The following is an 18320-nucleotide window of genomic DNA, read 5'->3' as shown; positions in this document are numbered from 1 at the left end:
ACTATAAACTTGCAACTTAACAAATTTCCTTTTTAAAAGTCATTCCATTTCTGGTACATTGCATTCTCGCAGCATTAGCAAACCAAAACACTAACTCATTTTATGAAGGTAAAATCACTCTAACACCAAGACTGGGTAATGATGCTGCAAGGCCAATCCCCTAATGAATATAAATACAAAAACCCTCAACAAAAATACTAGCAACGCAAATTCAAAGAAATTCAAAGAAGGGAATTATTCCATGATCAAGTGGGGTTTATACCAAGAATGCAAAGGTGTTTCAACACAAGAAAACTAATCAGTGTAAAACAGCACATTAACAAATGGAAAGGGAAAAATCACATAATCATCTCGATTGACACTGAAAAAGCATTTGAAAAAATTCAGCATCTTTTCCTGATTGAAAAAAAAACACTTCAAAAGGTAGGAATTGAAGGAAATTTTCTCAATATGATAAAGGGCGTATATGAAAAACGCATAGCCAGCATCATACTCAATAGTGAGAAACTGAAATCCTTTCCTCTAAGGTTGGAAACAAGCAAAGTTGTCCTCTGTCACCACTATTATTCAACATTGTACTAGAAGTCCTAGCTAGAGCAATCAGGTACAAAAAAGAAATAAAAGTCATCCAAATCAGAGAGGAAGAAGTAAAACTTTCATTATTTCCAGATGACATGATACTATACTTGGAAAATCCCGAGACATTTATGATGAAGCTGCTTGAGAATAAACAGATTCAGCAAAGTGGCAGGATACAAGATTAATGTGCAAAAATCAGTAATGTGCTTGCTTTGGCAGCACATATACTAAAATTGGAACAATATAGAGAAAATTAGCATAGCCCCTGCACAAGGATGACACGCAAATTTGTGAAGCGTTCCATATTAAAAAAAAATCAGTAATGTTTCTATACATAAGCAATGACCTAATTGAGGAGACAATTAAGGAAAAAATTCCATTCAAAATAGCAACTAAATGAATCAAGTATCTAGGAATAAACTTAACCATGAATATAAAGGACCTGTATACAGAAAACAACAAAACATTGTTAAAAGAAGTCAAAGACTAAACAGGTGGAAAGACGTTTTCTACTCATGAATAGGAAGGTTAAATGTAGTTAAGATGTCAATTCTACTGAAATTGATCTACAGATTCTAGGAAACACCAATCAAAATTCCAACAACCTACTTTGAAGACTTGGAAAAGTTAGTTATTAAAATCATTTGGAAAGGGGTGGGCCACAGTGGCTCAGCAGGCAAGAATGCTTGCCTGTCATGCCAGAGGACCCGGATTTGATTCCCGGTGCCTGCCCATGTAAAAAAAAAAAAAATCATTTGGAAAGGAAAGAGAGCTCAAACAGCTAAAAAAATCCTAAAAATGAAGAATGAAGCGATAGGACTAAGACTTCCTGATTTTAAAGCTTATTATAAAGTCACAGTGGTCAAAACAGCATGGTACTGCCACAAAGATAGAAGTAATGGTCAATGGAATAGATTTGAGAGTGCAGAGATAGACCACAAAATCTATGGTCAATTGATCTTTGACAAGGTCTCTAAATGCACTGAATTGGGACAAAATAGTCTTTTCAATAAATGGGCATGTAAGAACTAGATATCAATAGCCAAAAGAATGAATGAGGACCGTTACTTTACCCCCTATTCAAAAATGAATTCAAAGTGGATCAAAGACCTAAATATAATTCCTGGAAGAAAATATAGGAAAACATCTTCACGACCTAGTAATAGGAGGTACTTTTCTAAATTTTACACTCAAAGTAAAAGCATTGAAAGAAAAAAACAGATAAATGAGAACTCGTCAATATCAAATGCTTTTGTGCCTCAAAGGACTTTGTCAAAAAGGTGAACAGCCAGCCAACTCAATGGGAGAAGATATTTGGAAATCACATATCAGATAAAGCTTTGATATCCTGCATAAATGAAGAAATCATAAAATTCAACAACAAAAGAATAAACAACCCAGTTATGAAATGGGCTAAAGATGTGAATACGCATTTTCCTGAAGAGCAAATACAGATGGCTAAAAACACATGAAGGGATACTTGTTTTCATTAGCTATAAGGGAAATGCAGATCAAGACTGCAATGAGATATCACTTCACACCCATAAGAATGGTTGCTATTAATCAAACAGGAAACTACAGATTTGGAGAGGATGTGGAGAAATTGGAACAGTAAGGAACTGCTCGTGGGAATGTATAATTGTACAGCCACTATAGAAGATAGTTTGGCAGTTCCTTAGAAAAGTAAATATCGAGTTGCCCTATGACCCAGGAATATGACTACTTGGTATATCCCCATAAGGGCTGAAAGCAGTGATGCAAACAGACATTGTTAATTGCATTCACAATGCTGTGCTAAATTCCCAGCATCCATTACCAAAACTTTTCTATACTTTGCCTATTTAAAATTTTTTATTTTTGAACATTTTTGTTGTAAAATATAACATATATACAAAAAAGAAATACATTTCAAAGTACATTATTACAAGCAGTTATAGAACAGATTTCAGAGTTTGGTATGGGTTATAGTTCCACAATTTTAGGATTTTCCTTCTAGCTGCTCCAAGACACTAGAAACTAAAAGAAATATCAATATTAATGATTCAGCAGTCATACTCCTTTGTTAAAACCTGTCTTCTCTGGTATAACCCTTTCTTCTACTTTGATCCTTCTATCAATCTTTACAGGTTTTTGGTGTATACCCATTCTCATTTTTTTTCTTGGAAAGGTGTATGGAACTAGTTGATGTTCTTGGAGAGATTGGCACCTCTGGGTTTCAGGACTTATCTGGTCTATGAACCATTTGGAGGTTTTAGACTTCTGAAAAGTAAATTTAATATATGCAACTTTTGTAGGATCTCAGTTAGAGCCCTGAGTGTTCGTTAGAGTTGACAGGAATGATGTTGGTTAAGGGGTAGGGAAATGTTGCTAAGTGCCATGGGGTACAGTTGAGTAGAGGGCCTATCATATGGCATTCAATGTCAAGCATTGTGCAAGTTGAAGATCAAGCTGCAATATGTGGGCACTACACAAGATTCAGAAAAGGAAATAGAAAAATCCTAAGCCTCATTGTTAGTTCCAAAAGGGCGGTTACTTTAAGAATGATATGGTTACTTATACCTCTGAATCTTTCTTGTTAAGTTTCCCTCCCCCCAAGAATACTCTTAGGTTTAGATATTATCTTTTATTTTTTGTATATTAATTAATTAAACCATTTATCCATTTAACAAGTATTTATTGAGTACATATTATGTCACAGTGTTATCTCCAATTTACAGACACTAAAATTAAGGTTAAGTAATTAAGTCAAATCCACACAACTATTAAGCTACAAAACCAAATCTGGGCACCTCTCCAGAACCCTTGCCATTAAACACTGTGCTGTATGATACCCCATGAGCTTCAGTAGATCTGAAGTTTAACTTTTTGAGAATTTAAATTTCATATGGCACATCAGGATATCTCTAACACTTTAAAAACACTGAACTAGAGAACTATAGTGTCTATTAAGTATAGTTTGGATTTTCATTTACTGGGAATAAAATCCATCCATATCTGCAATGTGTTAATCACAGAGAAGTGCTTAAAAATAGCACCAAAAATCTTTTCTCTTGCAGCATCAAGTAGAAACAAGTATCTTAAATTATAAAAATAAACTCCAGTGATTTTTAAAAAATGTTTTTGTTGACAAATCTTCACATACACACTGTCCATACATGATATGCAATCAATGGCTCACAATATGATCACATAGTTGAGTATTCATCACCATCCATAGATTTTTTTTTTTTTTAACATGGGCAGGCACCAGGAATTGAACCCGGGTCCTTGGGCATGGCAGGCAAGCACTCTTACCTGCTGAGCCACCGTGGCCCGCCCCATCCATAGATTTTTGAGGGCAAAATGCACAAATTCTTATATCAGGACACAAATGCATGTTTTTTGTTTAAGTTTTTTTTAATCAGTGCTGAGAAAAAGCATGTTTTATGATACTGATTTAACCACAAATTGAAATTATTTATAAAAGTTGTATAAATACATCTTTAAGTTCTCAAAAAGTTAAATATATACAAAGCACAGAAAATAAATTCAGTTGAAAAAAGTTCTGTCACATACACTAGAGAGAAATCGTATGAGTGTCATCTGTGCAGGAAAGTTTTTGCTCATAGTTTTGCCCTCAGTCAACATGAGAGAATGCACAGTGGACAAAAGCAATAGGAGTGTCATATATATATATGGGAAACCTTAATTTTTCTATCCTTATACAACATGAAATCATTTAAACTTGAGAGACAAATCTATGGATGTCATTAATGTTGGAAAGCCTTCAGTCAATGTTTTGACCTTGCATGGAATGAGAGAACTCATACTAGACATTTTGAGTAGAGAAGAGATTTTGGCCATAGCTTTATGGCTTTACCCTTTAAACACACCAGAAAACCCAATTACTGAAGAAACACTATGTTTGTATTCAATATGCTAGTGCCTTTAGTCATCAGTACTATTTTAGTTAACATAAGGACTTTTGTATAGGAGAAGATCCATATGAATGTCATCTATGTGGCAAAACTCTTAGTGGTTGGTGATGATATACCATATGAAAGAGACCACAATATGAATCTATTGGGCGTGTAGTCCTCATTTACTACTCTAACTCATAAGCAAGCCAGAGAAATTACATGTGAGGAATTCTATATCTGAACTCAATACGTAAGTGCCTTAACTTGTAATTTATTCCTTAATAAAATGAGTGGAGTCCATAGGAATGCAAAAAAGTTTTGACATAGTTCTAAATGTTACATGGAGTCATAGATTCTAAAAAAATATGGCAATCATTATCCAATCCAATATTAAGGATAACAAAGAGGTGTTTGATCTTAAACGTAATGTCAAACATATACTGTCTACTATGTAACAAACGGTCAGAAAGAAAGTATAACTGGAATTCCTATCAGCAAAAATTAAGTTAGTTCATAAGTATTACATTTGTCAATGAAATAAGAAAACAGATCAAAGTATGAAATATTGGACAGCCCTGGCAACCAAGTTACCTTAAAGGATAGTTTTTTAGGATGGCTAAAATGAGCAATGATAATGTTCTACATATAATTGAAATGTCCAATATTAAAATTGGAGCCAGTACTTTTATTTGTAGAATTCACACACCCAAATAAACACAAACTATGTGTTTTTTCTTCTCTGACGCAAGTGACACAAATCCAGGCTTTCTATGTTTATGACAATTCACTTCCTTTAATTGACGAGTTCCTTTCATGGTGCGCTGTTTCTGAATCTGGCTGGAGATGGACTTTGGTAGATATCGGTGACGAGCTATATGTTTTATCTAAGGATGATGTTGAAATTTCTCTTTCAACTTCTGATTATAATCCTTGGCAGCTTTTTCTCGTGATGTAAGCACATCCAACTTTTCAGCAGCATTAGCTTTTCATAGACAAATGTTCATTTCATCAAATTTACGCATAATGTACTTGCTATCAGAAGTCCATTTTATGCAGATAACATGCTGCATTCTCTTTGTGTGATAAATTTTCCTGCTTTGATCATTGTGGACAGGAAAGATTCGAATAGATTTATCAAAGCTAGCAGACACAAACTCTTTCCCCGTGGGAGAGTAATCCATATCAAGCACTGCAGATTCATGATCCATATGTACCATTACAGGCATGCCACGTACCCACATATCAAAACTTTATTAATTTTAATCTTTATTTGCTGTAAGAATGAAAGCCTCCATAGGATTCCAATTGATTATATTTGTTCTCATATCTAAGATAACATTTTTCAGAGGAGTAGCTTACCTCAGATCATATAGTACATAGTCCCGTCAGAAGCACAACTTCCCAAGAGAAATGTCTCAACTGGGTTATGTTTAAAAGTACTGTCAAATCCTTTGAACAAATAGGATTGATTTTGTTCATCCCAAATGTCCACTTGCTATCCACATGTGGCAAAACAGGGTCTTTCCAGTGATGATCAATTCTAGCATGCATCCTCTTTCCTAACACTGGATACAGTGACTTCTCCTCTTCTCCATAGCCTGGCCTGTCCATTTCCAGTGCTTCAGTTTGTTGTCACCAATCGTAAAAAAATAAGTCCCACAAAAGTGAGTACGAATACATACTCCTCATACCAAAACCTGCATGTGCATGTATTGTTTGGATACATTTCCGTTTAGTCACGTTCCGAATTTTAACCTGTCCATCACGTGCCCTAGAAAGGATGGTGGCCAGGCTGCTTGGATGCTTTGGCAAGCAATTGACTCCATCTGGAGGACCATCTAGGAAAGAAGAAAGGAATGCTTTTGCAAATACCAGTTTGGTAGCATTTAAAGCTCTTGCATATTCTCATGGAACTTCAAAAGGATGTAAGACAGGATTATAGTTTCTTGGAACTCTTTGTTAAGTCCAACTTTGTTTCGCGGCTGTAGTTACCAGATTCAGGCTCAGCATCTTCATCTTTGCGGCTTGTTCTCACCCCGGACCCTTTCCGTCGAGATTCCTGTTATCCTTTACCTCTTTTTGATGTCATAACAGGAAGTGAAATTTCAGTCTGCATTTCATACGCATTTTTTCCGAGAAACGAAAATATGTCAAAAAATGTTTAAGCCGCACAAATTATGCTCTTCTTTTTATATAATGAATTTAAAGTAAACTAAAGAGCATGGGTCTCTTGTGAAGTGGGAAAATTTTCCTTTTCTGTGAAGAGGATTTTACTAGCCTATCAATCTCAGCTTCCCTCTTCCATGCACCCCACTAAAGGCAAGGAATCTGATTGGTGAATTTAGGGGAAGAATCTGAGATAATGTATCCAACACTTCTACAGTTTACCTAAGAGCTAGCCTTCTCAAGGAGGGTCTGAGTTCTGCCATAATGGGAAAGGAGTCTGTCCCTGCAGAGCAGTCCTGTGCTTTTCCAGCACTGCCTGTGAGAAGATGGGCAAGTCTGCCCAATTTTGGAGTTCAGAATTAGAAATCCCACATGCTCACAGATAGAAGCCGTGTTTCCTAGCGTCAGCTTTGATCACTGATAAAGAAGGTATTTTGGTTCTTCACATGTCTACTCTTTGGTTTTATCTCTCAATTAGTTCAGAGCTCCAGTGGGAAAGAAGGATACCATTTATTTGGTTCCCTCAAACACTAACATGTGTAATTAGTTTCATTAAAGAGTATATGAAATGAACTTTCTAACATTATCTTAAGTTTTTATACTTTAAAGTGGTACTTCATCACAGACCATATTAAAATTGTGAAATGAACTTTTTAATTTCTAAGGAAGAGTGATATGATTACATATTTATCTGGATGATCATATGTATTGATGATCAATACAGTTGAAAAACATAAATCTTAAGCAAAATCAAGGGAGAATAGACAATTTCCTCTACATTACTATATAGCAATGAATCTGGCCTCCAAAAAAGAGGAATGGGCTTTTTCTTGACTTCCTGGGGGTAGGAAAAGGGGTGGGGGCAGGGGTTATCTCTAAATCCTTCGAATGCCCTTGATAGAAGTGTCTTTGGTTAATCAAGGTGGGCCCTTGAGCACATCTGGTGGTTGATGCTAAGGGGATAACCTTTAGTCTTTCCAGGAACTAACCATATTGAAGAAGGTTTTGAGCCATGTCATATCAGCTCAACCTTCTGGGGAAGACAAGAGGGTACTAGAGACTGAATTTAACCAGGAGGGCACTGTTTCATCAATCATGCCTTTGTAATCAAACCACAGTAGAAGCTCTAGACACAAGTTTGAGAGAACTTCCGTGATTGATAATATAGAGCAATGAGCCAGGAGCCGGGAGGCATTTTGACTCCACGTGGAGAGGACACAGAAGCTTGTGTTTCAGACCCTCTTAGAACTCGCCCTATATGTCTCTTCTTTTGGCTTCTGATTTGTATGTTTTTTTTTTTTTGCCATAATGAAATTATAATCATAATTATAGTGTGTTCCTGAGTTGTGCATTTCTTTTTCTAGTGAATTATTGAACCTAAGGGGGTGGTAGGTACCCTCAAAATTGTATTCAGTTGGTTAGAGTGGCTCTGGGAGTCCCTAAACTTATGACTGTGATCTAGAGTCAGAATTGCATGTAGTTGGTGTTGGAAGTCATTGTAATCAATTGCAGCTACCCTTTCCCAAACTTCCTTGTTGATATGACCTTGGCATTTGTCAAATTTGTGGATTATCAAGTTTCTTGCCTGCATCCTGATTCATTGAGTCTTAATTGGCGTCCAGGAATCTTTTTTGAAAAACAATCCCCTACTTCATCTAGAAATATGAATGAAGCTAACCAGGATAGAAGTAAAGTAAATCAGAATACAGATTAAAGGATGATATAATCTATATTTAAAAACTTCAACTCATATGTGAGACTAAAGGAAAAGATGTTTATTCATGGCAAAACTTAGATTTTTGGTAGCTCATCATCTCATTTAACTTGTACAGTCAGTTTATTTGAACACCATAATAACACAGAAACTTGTATAGGGAGTGAGGTCTTATTGGTTTGTACAGGTCCATGTGATGCCCCTGATACATCCCAGAGTAATTTGGGCAGTGAATAAGAGAAGTGCTTGCAAAGTCCCTTTGGGGTACTGGGTAAAAAGGAGGAAATATTCAACTCCCCCATCTGGGGAATTCCTGATATTATCACAAGCAGTGGGGACAACCAGTTCAATATACTGACCCCTTGATCTTAGGGCTTGCCCCTATGCAACTTATTCCTGCAAAGGAGAACCCAAGTCTACTTACAATTATGTCTAAGAGTCACCCCCAGGGAACCTCTTTTGTTGCTCAGATGTGGCCTCTCTCTCTCTAAGCCAATTTGGCAGGTGAAATCACTGCCCTCCCTCCAACACAGGATATGATTCCCAGGGGTGTAAATCTCCCTGGGAACATGGGACAGAAATTCCAGGATGAGCCAGGACCCAGCATCAAGGGATTAAGAGAGTCTTCTTGACCAAAGGGGGAAGAGAGAAATGAGACAAAATAAAGTTCCAGTGGCTGAGAGATTTCAAACAGAGTTGAGAGATTACCCTTATACAGTATATAGATATCCCTTTTTAGTTTCTGTTGTATTGGAGTAGCTAGAGGGAAGTACCTGAAATTGTTCAGCTGTGTTCCAGTAGCCTTGATTCTTGAAGACGATTGTATAACTATATAGCTTTCACAATGTGACCATGTCATTTTGAAAACCTTGTAGTTGATTCTCCCTTTATCCAAGGTATGGACAGATGAGTAAAAAAATAAGGACAAAAATAAATAAATAATAGGGGTGGTAAGGGGTAAAAAAAAAGGGTAGATTGCAATACTAGTGGTCAATGAGAGGCAGGGATAAGAGGTATGGGATGTATGGGTTTTTTCTTTTTGTTTCTTTTTCTGGAGTGATGCAAATGTTCTAAAAATGATTGTGGTGATGAATACACAGCTATATGATGATATTGTGAGTCACTGATTGAATACTTTGGATGGACTGTATGATGTGAGAAGATATTGCAATAAAAATATTTAAAAATCTCCTAGGTAAGGCTTATCATTTTGGAAATTTGAAAAAATATTGCCTTTCATCAGAAACAATGAAGAAAACATATTTTGATAATATACCAAATACATGAAATATAGATATTTAGCTTTGCATTATGGTCCCTATTAATTATTGTGTGCTTGTTTTTCTAACACTTCAAAAACAAATCACTTATTAACAGAAATCTTATAGTGTTAAGCACAATATAAATTAAAGAAAAAATGTTTCAAGATTACTCCTTGGTTCATATAATTTGTACACAAAATATTGGGTATTAGTCAATAGTTTAAGTTCAAATCCCAGCTCTACCACTTCCCATCTAAGTGACCTTGGGCAAGTTACTTTACTTCTCTACTCGGCTTCTTCATCTGCAAAATGTAGATTGTGTTAGCAGTAACTTCCTATATGGTTGTTTTGAAGATTAAATGAGATAATTAAATGTAAAGTACTCATAGTATATATAATGAGTATTAATTGTCAAGCACTTTATTAGGCCTTATATCAATTAACTGAATGAGTTATTACATGTAAAGCACTTAGAAGGGTGTCAGGCACATTCTAAATACTCGAACATGATATAAGTTATTATTAATATTGAGAAATATTAATAATATTGAGAAAATAATATTGAGAAAATGATGACCTTTATTTCTAGGACTGTATTTTAAATCCACTTTCATATAACTAGCTCCTTCCATCAACCCTGTGAAGTAGGTATTAGTAGCCCTTTCTTACTAATAAAGAAATTGAGATACAGATTAAAAATTCACTCAAAATTCACAACTACTGAACTCGGTTCAACTTAAAAGGTTGAACTTGCAGGACTTTGTGAGGTGGGTGTGTTTCTTTGATTTTATTAGTATCTCTACAAAGGAAATGCTGTATAACTGTTGACTGGATTTAAATGAACTACATCCTTTCTCAGAACTGTAGTATTTCCGGATCACCTAATAAATCAAGTATGAGTTCCTTTGAGCTTCTCATTTCATTGCCTTGTCTTGCCTTATCTGATTTCACTCATCTGACATATCCTCACCCTCGCCCTCTGTTTGAGTCAGACAACATGCTTCTTGTTCTTAGGACCTAATTATGGCAACCATATTCTTCAAATCTAAATTTGGGACATATAATTTGATAGTCCAACAGTGGAGCAGAGCATTGAAAATGGTTCATCCCAGAAAATTTTGGAGGTATAGTCCCTCTAAGGATGACTCTTGTTCTTCTACTCTTGGTCTTTCACTCTTGGTAGTAACATAGCCTATTCTGACACTTAGTCCATATACTTCTAACTTCCTAGAAATGTGCTCACATACCATTAGAAGTCAGGGTTCTTTGATTAACCTGAACTATAATCCATAGCACAATTGAACTGACTCAGCCTACATGGAAATACTGAACCCGATACTAGTATTGTGACTTTGCACAGGCCTTTGATCCTCTCTTTCTCTATTTAAATACCAGTTTTAAAAATTGAGATATATTTCACATAGCATAAAATTTACCATTTTAAAGTTTATATTTCAGTGGTTTTGAATATATTCACTATGGGTTTTATTGCACAGCATGACTGATGCAATCAATGCCCAAGTGTCTGAATTTAATCTCCAGCACCCACCTGCCTCCCACCTGCCCAAAGATAGGGAAGGTCTGGTGATATGCCTCTGCTGGAAGATCCAACCCAGAGTCAGCTTTTTACCCTAAGCTATTCAGGTGTGCTCAGGGGCCCACCATAAATTACAAAAGACATTCCTAATGCAGAAAATTCCAAAAATTTAGAGGATGTTTCTCTCCCAAGAACTTGGAACAAAGACCAACAAGTTATTTATTATATTATAGTCAATAATAGTACTTACTACATAGGGATGATATGAATATTAAAGGAAATAACTCATGTAAGATATTTGGGGAAATTCTTGGCATATAGTGAGCAAGTGTCTAATAACTGGCAGTTTTTACTATCATTATTCAGTGGTACTCAGGTAACAATTTTGGATTTATGTAATGTGATATAGTTATATAGCACACTCTATATTTTCTATTAGTGTTTTTAGAGCAAATATATATTAGTTGTTTTTTTAACTTTTTATTAATTAAAAAAAGTTACAAGAAACACAAACATTCCCAACACATACACTCAACAATTCACAATATCATCACATAGTTGCATATTCATCATCATGATCATTTTCCAGAACATTAGCATCAATTCAGAAAAGAAATAAAGACAACAGAAAAATATAACAAACAGAAAAAAAAATTTTACATGTCATACCCCTTACTGATCCCCTTCATTGATCACTAGCATTTCAAACTAAATTCATTTTAACATTTGTTCCCCCTATTATTTACTTTTATTCCATATGTTCTACTCGTCTGTTGATATGGTAGATAAAAGGAGCATCAGACACAAGGTTTTCACATTCACAGAGTCACATTGTGAAAGCTATATCATTGTTCAATCATCATCAAGAAACATGGCTACTGGAACACAGCTCTACATTTTCAGGCAGTTCCCTCCAGCCTCTCCATTACATCTTGGATAACAAGGTGATATTTACTTAATGCATAAGAATAACCTCCAGGATAACTTCTCGACTCTGTTTGGAATCTCTCAGCCATTGACACTTTGTCTCATTTCACTCTTCCCCCTTTTGGTCGAGAAGGTTTTCTCAATCCCTTGATGCTGAATCTCAGCTCATTCTGGGATTTCTGTCCCATGCTGCCAGGAAGATCCACACCCCTGGTAATCATGTCCCACGTAGACAGGGGGAGGGTGGTGAGTCTGCTTGCTGTGTTGGCTGGAGAGAGAGTCCACATCTGAGCAACAAAAGAGGTTCTCTTGGGGGTGACTCTTAGGCTTAATTTTAAGTAGGCTTGACCTATCCCCTGTGGGGTTAAGTTTCATATGAACAAACCCCAAGACTGGGGACTCAGCCTATAGCTTTGGTTGCCCACACTGCTTGTACGAATATCAAGAATTTAACTTGGGGAAGTTGAGTTTTCCCCCGTTCTCACCATTCCCCAAAGGGGACTGTGCAAATACTTTTCCACTCACTGATCAAATCACTCTGGCATTTATCAGGGCATCACCTGGACAAACCAACAAAATCTCATGTCCTATCAAAGTTCCATGTATTTAAGGTGTTCAATCAACTATCCACATAAGTTATATTAGGAGATGCACTAGTCAAAGTGTAGATTTGTACCAAATAAACATTTTTTGCTTTAGTCTCACACATTAGTTGAGATTTTAAAATATTAAGTACCATAGTACTTTCTTCTACTATTTTGCCTTCTGGATTTTATATGTCATATCTAATTTTCCTTCTTTTTACCTTTACTCATAGTCTTCCTTTCTATACTCTTCTCCACACCTCTCTCTTCTGTCTTCATATCTGTCTCTAGTGTTCCCTTTAGTATTTCTTACAGAGCTGGTCTCTTGGTCACAAATTCTCTCAGTGATTTTTTATCTGAAAATGTTTTAATTTATCCCTCATTTTTGAAGGACAGTTTTGCTGGATATAGAATTCTTGGTTGGCAGTTTTTCTCTTTTAATAATTTAAATATATTATCCCACTGTCTTCTCGCCTCCATGGTTTCTGCTGAGAGATCTGCGCATAGTCTTATTGGGCTTCCCTTGTATGTGATGGATTGCTTTTCTCTTGCTGCTTTCAAGATCCTCTCTTTCTCTTTGACCTCTGACATTCTGATTAGTAAATGTCTTGGAGTACGTCTGTTTGGATCTATTCTCTTTGAGGTACGCTGCACTTCTTGGATCTGTAATTTTAAGTCTTTCATAAGAGTTGGGAAATTTTCAGTGATAATTTCCTCCATTAGTTTTTCTCCTCCTTTTCCCTCCTCTTCTCCTTCTGGGACACCCACAACATGTATATTTGTGCGCTTCATATTGTCTTTCAATTCCCTGAGTCCCTGCTCATATTTTTCCATTTTTTCCCCTATAGTTTCTGTTTCTTGTTGGATTTCAGATGTTCTGTACTCCAGTTCAGAAATCCTATGTTCTGTCTCTTGAAATCTACCATTGTAAGTTTCCATTGTTTTTTTCATCTCTTCTACTGTGTCTTTCATTCCCATAAGTTCTGTGATTTGTTTTTTCAGACTTTCAGTTTCTTCTTTTTGTTCTTTCCTTGCCTTCTTTATATCCTCCCTCAATTCATTGATTTGGTTTTTGATGAGGTTTTCCATGTCTGTTCGTACATTTTGAATTAATTGTTTCAGCTCCTGTATGTCATTTGAATTGTTCATTTGTTCCTTTGGCTGGGCCACATCTTCAATTTTCCTAGTGTGATTTGTTATTTTTTGCTGGTGTCTAGGCATTTAATTACCTTAGTTGGTTTATTCTGGAGATTGCTTTCACTTCTTTTATCTAGGGTTTTCTTGCCGGATGAATTTGTTGTCTATCTGTTCTTTGACATTCCGTTCAGCTTTATCTGGACCTTTAGCTTAAGTTTTGTTTAAACAGAGGAGAATTTTTCAGTTCTTGTTTTCTTGTTTCTTGCCCTGCTTGTGTGGTGCCTTCCCCCCCCCCCCCAACACTTAGGAGGGTCTACTTAGATATTATAGACCCCAGCCAGATTTTCCCAGACCAAACTGGCCTCCTATCAGGAGGAAAGAGTCACCTGCATCCATGTTCCCTGAGGGTGAGACCCAGCAGGTTGAAAGACTTTCCTGTGAAGTCTCAGGACTCTGTTTTTCTTATCCTGCCCAGTATGTGGTGCTTGTCTGACTGCAGGTCCCACCAGCATAAGATGATGCGGTACCTTTAACTTTGGCAGACTCTCCCTGCTGGGGGCGTGGTGGAGACAGAGGAGAGGTTGTAGGCTGGTTTTAATGGCTTCAAATTACCAAGCTCTGGTGTCTGAATTCCTCGATGGAGGGATTCCACCTGGGTGTGGCTTCACCCCTCCCCTGGGGAAGGCACAGTCTCCAGATAAGCCCCCAAAAGAACTCACTTCTGCCTATGCCTGGGGCAGTTGCAGCCTGAAAAGTCCTGCCGCTGTATCCAGAGGCAGTCAAGCCTTTGTAGATACACAGCCACAAAAACCTCTGTTTCCTTCTTTTTTTTTCCCCCCTTTTTCTGTCAGTCCTGCCCCCTTGGCACTGGGGCAAAAATGAGCAACCTCCACTTTGAGCAGGTTCACCTAAGCTGGGGGCCTATTTTTAGTAGTCAGAATTTGTTAATTAGTTCTACAATTGGCATTTGATTGTGCCCAGTCCCTGCTGCTGGTAAAGTCCTTTCTTTTCCCCTCTGGGAAGCGGCCTGTGGGGGAGGGGCGCTGGCCGCCACAGCTTTGGGAACTCACGGTTCCTGGGGGTGCTTGCAGCGGGTCCAGCTGGTCCAGACTGGGGTACGCTGTGTATTTGGTCACTATCATGGCTCTGGGAGCTGTTTTGTACTGTTTCTAGTTATTTAGTAGTTGTTCTGGAGGACAAACTAAAATGCGCACATTTTTAAGCTGCCATCTTGACCCAGAAGTCCTATATTAGTTTTCCATCTTATATTTTCACCATAGTATCTAACTAAAGTTGTAATAATAATGTGGAATAATACATATATATTTCAGACACAATTCCAAGCATTTTTCAGTAATATGTTAATATAATTAACAAAAAAAAGTTCTTAAAAGGTGCTCTAAATATATTGTTACTTATCATAGCTTGCCAAACCCCAACCAAAACCATCCCTGCCAATCCTAAACAACATTAGGACATTATCTAAGATTCTACAAGGGTTCTGTGCATGAGGGTAACTTTCTAGAAACCTGCAACCTCCAGATGGGTCCTTGGACCAGGTAAGTCCGGAAATGCAGAGAGGCCAGCCTCTCCAGAACATCAACTAGTTCCATCTCCCTATACCATATTATCAACAGCCCTGTGCCAGTTTGAAAGGATGTATGTACCCTAGAAAATCCATGTTTTAATTCTAATCCAATTTTATAAATCCAGCCGTTTCTTCTAATCCCTATTCAGTACTGTATGCGTGAATGTGTAACTAGATCATCTTCCTGGAGATGTGATTCAATCAAGGGTGGTTGTTAAACTGGATTAGGTGAGACGTGTCTCCACCCATTTGGGTGGGTGTTGTTTAGTTTACTGGAATCCTATAAAAGAGGAAACATTTTGGAGAAAGCTAGAGATTCGGAAAGAGCAGAGAATGCTGCAGCACCATGAAGCAGAGAGTCTACCAGCCAGTGACCTTTGGAGATGAAGAAGGAAAACGCCTCCAGGGTAGCTTCATGAAACAGGAAGCCAGGAGAGAAAGCTAGCAGATGACACTGTGTTCGTCATGTGCCCTTCCAGCTAAGAGAGAAGTCCTGACTATGTTCTCCATGTGCCTTCTTACTTGAGAGAGAAACCCTGAACTTCATTGGCCTTCTTGAACCAAGGTATCTCTCTCTGGATGTCTTTGATTGAACATTTCTATAGACTTGTTTTAATTGGGACATTTTCCAGGGCCTTAGAACTGTAAACTAGCAATTTATTAAATTCCCCTTTTTAAAAGCCATTCCGTTTTTGGTATATTGCATTCTGGCAGTTAGCAAACTAGAACAAGCTCCTTTCAACATTAAAAAGTTAGAATGAGCATAGCCCAAATACGCCTAAAGAGTGGGAGAAAGGTCAAAGGTAATAGTGGAATTATACAGAGATGGTAGGGTTTAACAAATGAATATGATTGCTAAATCATTACATTGTTATTTCTTTTAGTCTCCAGTGTCACAGAGAAGCTAGAAGTAAAACCTAAAATTGTGGAATTGTAACCCATACCAAGCTCTAAAATCTGCTCCACAACTAATTGTTGTGATGTGCTTTGAAATTTATAACTTTTTTTGTATATGTGTTATTTATTATTATTATTATTATTACTACTACTATTGTATGGGCAGGCACCAGGAATTGAACCCGAGTCTCTGGCACAGCAGGCAAGAACTCTGCCACTGCACCACCATCCCCTGCCCTATACATATGTTATTATTCACAAAAAAAGAAAAAAAAGTCAATTTTGTGATGATAAATGCACAGCTATATGATGGCATTGTGAACCACTGATTATACACTTTGGATGATTGCATGATATGTTTATATATGTATATATATATATATATATAAATATATATATAATTAAAAATAAAAAGTGCTCTAAATAATTGGTCATTATACTTAACGTGAAGAAATCCTTCTAAAGTCAGCCCTAGGCATTCACTGCTAGATTATGTTTTTTGTTCAGCCAATGAGAACAATTATCTGCCTAGAATTTAAAGTTCAACAATATGGTTCAGAATGGGGAATGGAAATAATTCTTTTATTTTGAGACATAGTACATGTGGAGACCCAGGGTGTGGCTCCCCCTCCATATTGAGAGTAAGTTGCTGCGTGTAGCCACCTACATGACCAAGACAGAAGTTAAAGGTCAACAGACATCCTCTGGGAGGGAGGAATGTACAAGTGGTATCGTAAAGCACTTATCTTGTAAAGCACTAAAACGCTTCTCCCCTCATCACTGTTGATAACAAATCTCCAGACTGTGTCATGAGATGTTGCTGAAACTCTGTTCTCATACCCCATGGAATGTCTTTGTCCTAATCCCTTATAAGCTGCCCCTGCACTCCTGCCTTTGCAGGGCACTATTTCCATTTTCTGGATGGCTGCTACCAGAGACCCTTTCCTGTTCATAAGTCCTAATAAAACTCATGTCTGATCTGTTCCTAGCATGTTCTTTGGACTTGGGGCTGAGCTGACCCAAGGCCTTCAAGAGCTTGGCTGGGGCTGTGCAAATCTTTATATTTAAAGCATATGATGGTGTCTGGCTGATCACGTACTTTCATTGGCTTTCTGAAAACAGTGTGAAGTAAAGATGGGGTTTGGAATTAGAAAACAAATCTCAGCTCCACCACTGAAATGCTGGCTCATATAACCTCTCTGAACCTTAATTTCCTAATCTTTTAAGGGTAATAATACCTACTACTTAGAGCTGTTGGGAGGATCAGATGAGATAATGTGCAGTAAACCCTGTCAGGTGCAAAATTCCTCTTGCCTCCCTGGGTGGGAAAGTAACACCCTCTTATCTACTGCCAGAAACCCACCCTAGACAGTTGTTCTCTATTTTAAATTCCTCCTTTCCTTGAAAGTGGCAGTTCTTCTGACATTAATGCATCCTCTCTAAATTATTTGCAAAGCCTTCTAAAACGTCCATAATTTATATACAATATGCCAATTCCTTGAGGAATGCGCCTTGGAGGTGAGGGGCCTTTTTTCCGGCAATAATGCCTAAAGCCTGTTGGGGTATTCTAATTTTTGTTTCTAGGGAGAGAGAGAGGAACTGTGTTGAAATTCCCAATACGTTGATTATGGAAAAATTTTGTTTGCTGTCATCTACTCTGGAAATATAAAGACAAATGAAAGTGATCTTTCTTTCCTTCCTCTTCTGATATTCAAGACAAGTGGTGCTACTCTATTTTAGCATTCTTAGAACCCTGTCTCAGAGTAATTCTACAAACTTGGGGAATGCACTTGCCCATTCCAGGGTTCAAGAAAAATATATGGACAATGTTCAGAGCTGCTTTATTCACAATAGCCAAAAGATGGAAGCAACACAAGTGTCCTTCAACAGATGGATGGATAAACAAAATGTAGTCCATACATACATGGAATGTTATTCAGCCATAACAAGGAATGAAGTGTCGATATATATCACACACTGGATGAACCTTGGAGACATTATGCTGAGTGAAAGAGGCCAGACAGAAAGGG

General features: G+C 37.2%; 1 non-coding gene and 1 pseudogene across 1 annotated transcript; one reads left to right on the top strand and one right to left on the bottom strand.

Moving 5' to 3' along the window:
• The first annotated feature begins 782 nt into the window (after positions 1–782).
• LOC143685298 (U6 spliceosomal RNA) lies at positions 783–889 on the top strand. The gene has a single exon (XR_013176545.1). It is a non-coding gene; the product is annotated as a U6 spliceosomal RNA (small nuclear RNA).
• A 4287-nt stretch (positions 890–5176) lies between these two features.
• The window catches only part of LOC143683379 (DDB1- and CUL4-associated factor 13 pseudogene), a 46429-nt pseudogene continuing 33285 nt past the window's right edge, over positions 5177–18320 (bottom strand).

Source organism: Tamandua tetradactyla, chromosome 5 (assembly GCF_023851605.1).
Source record: "Tamandua tetradactyla isolate mTamTet1 chromosome 5, mTamTet1.pri, whole genome shotgun sequence".
Lineage (NCBI taxonomy): Eukaryota > Metazoa > Chordata > Mammalia > Pilosa > Myrmecophagidae > Tamandua > Tamandua tetradactyla.
This window is presented reverse-complemented; position numbering and strand designations above follow the sequence as displayed.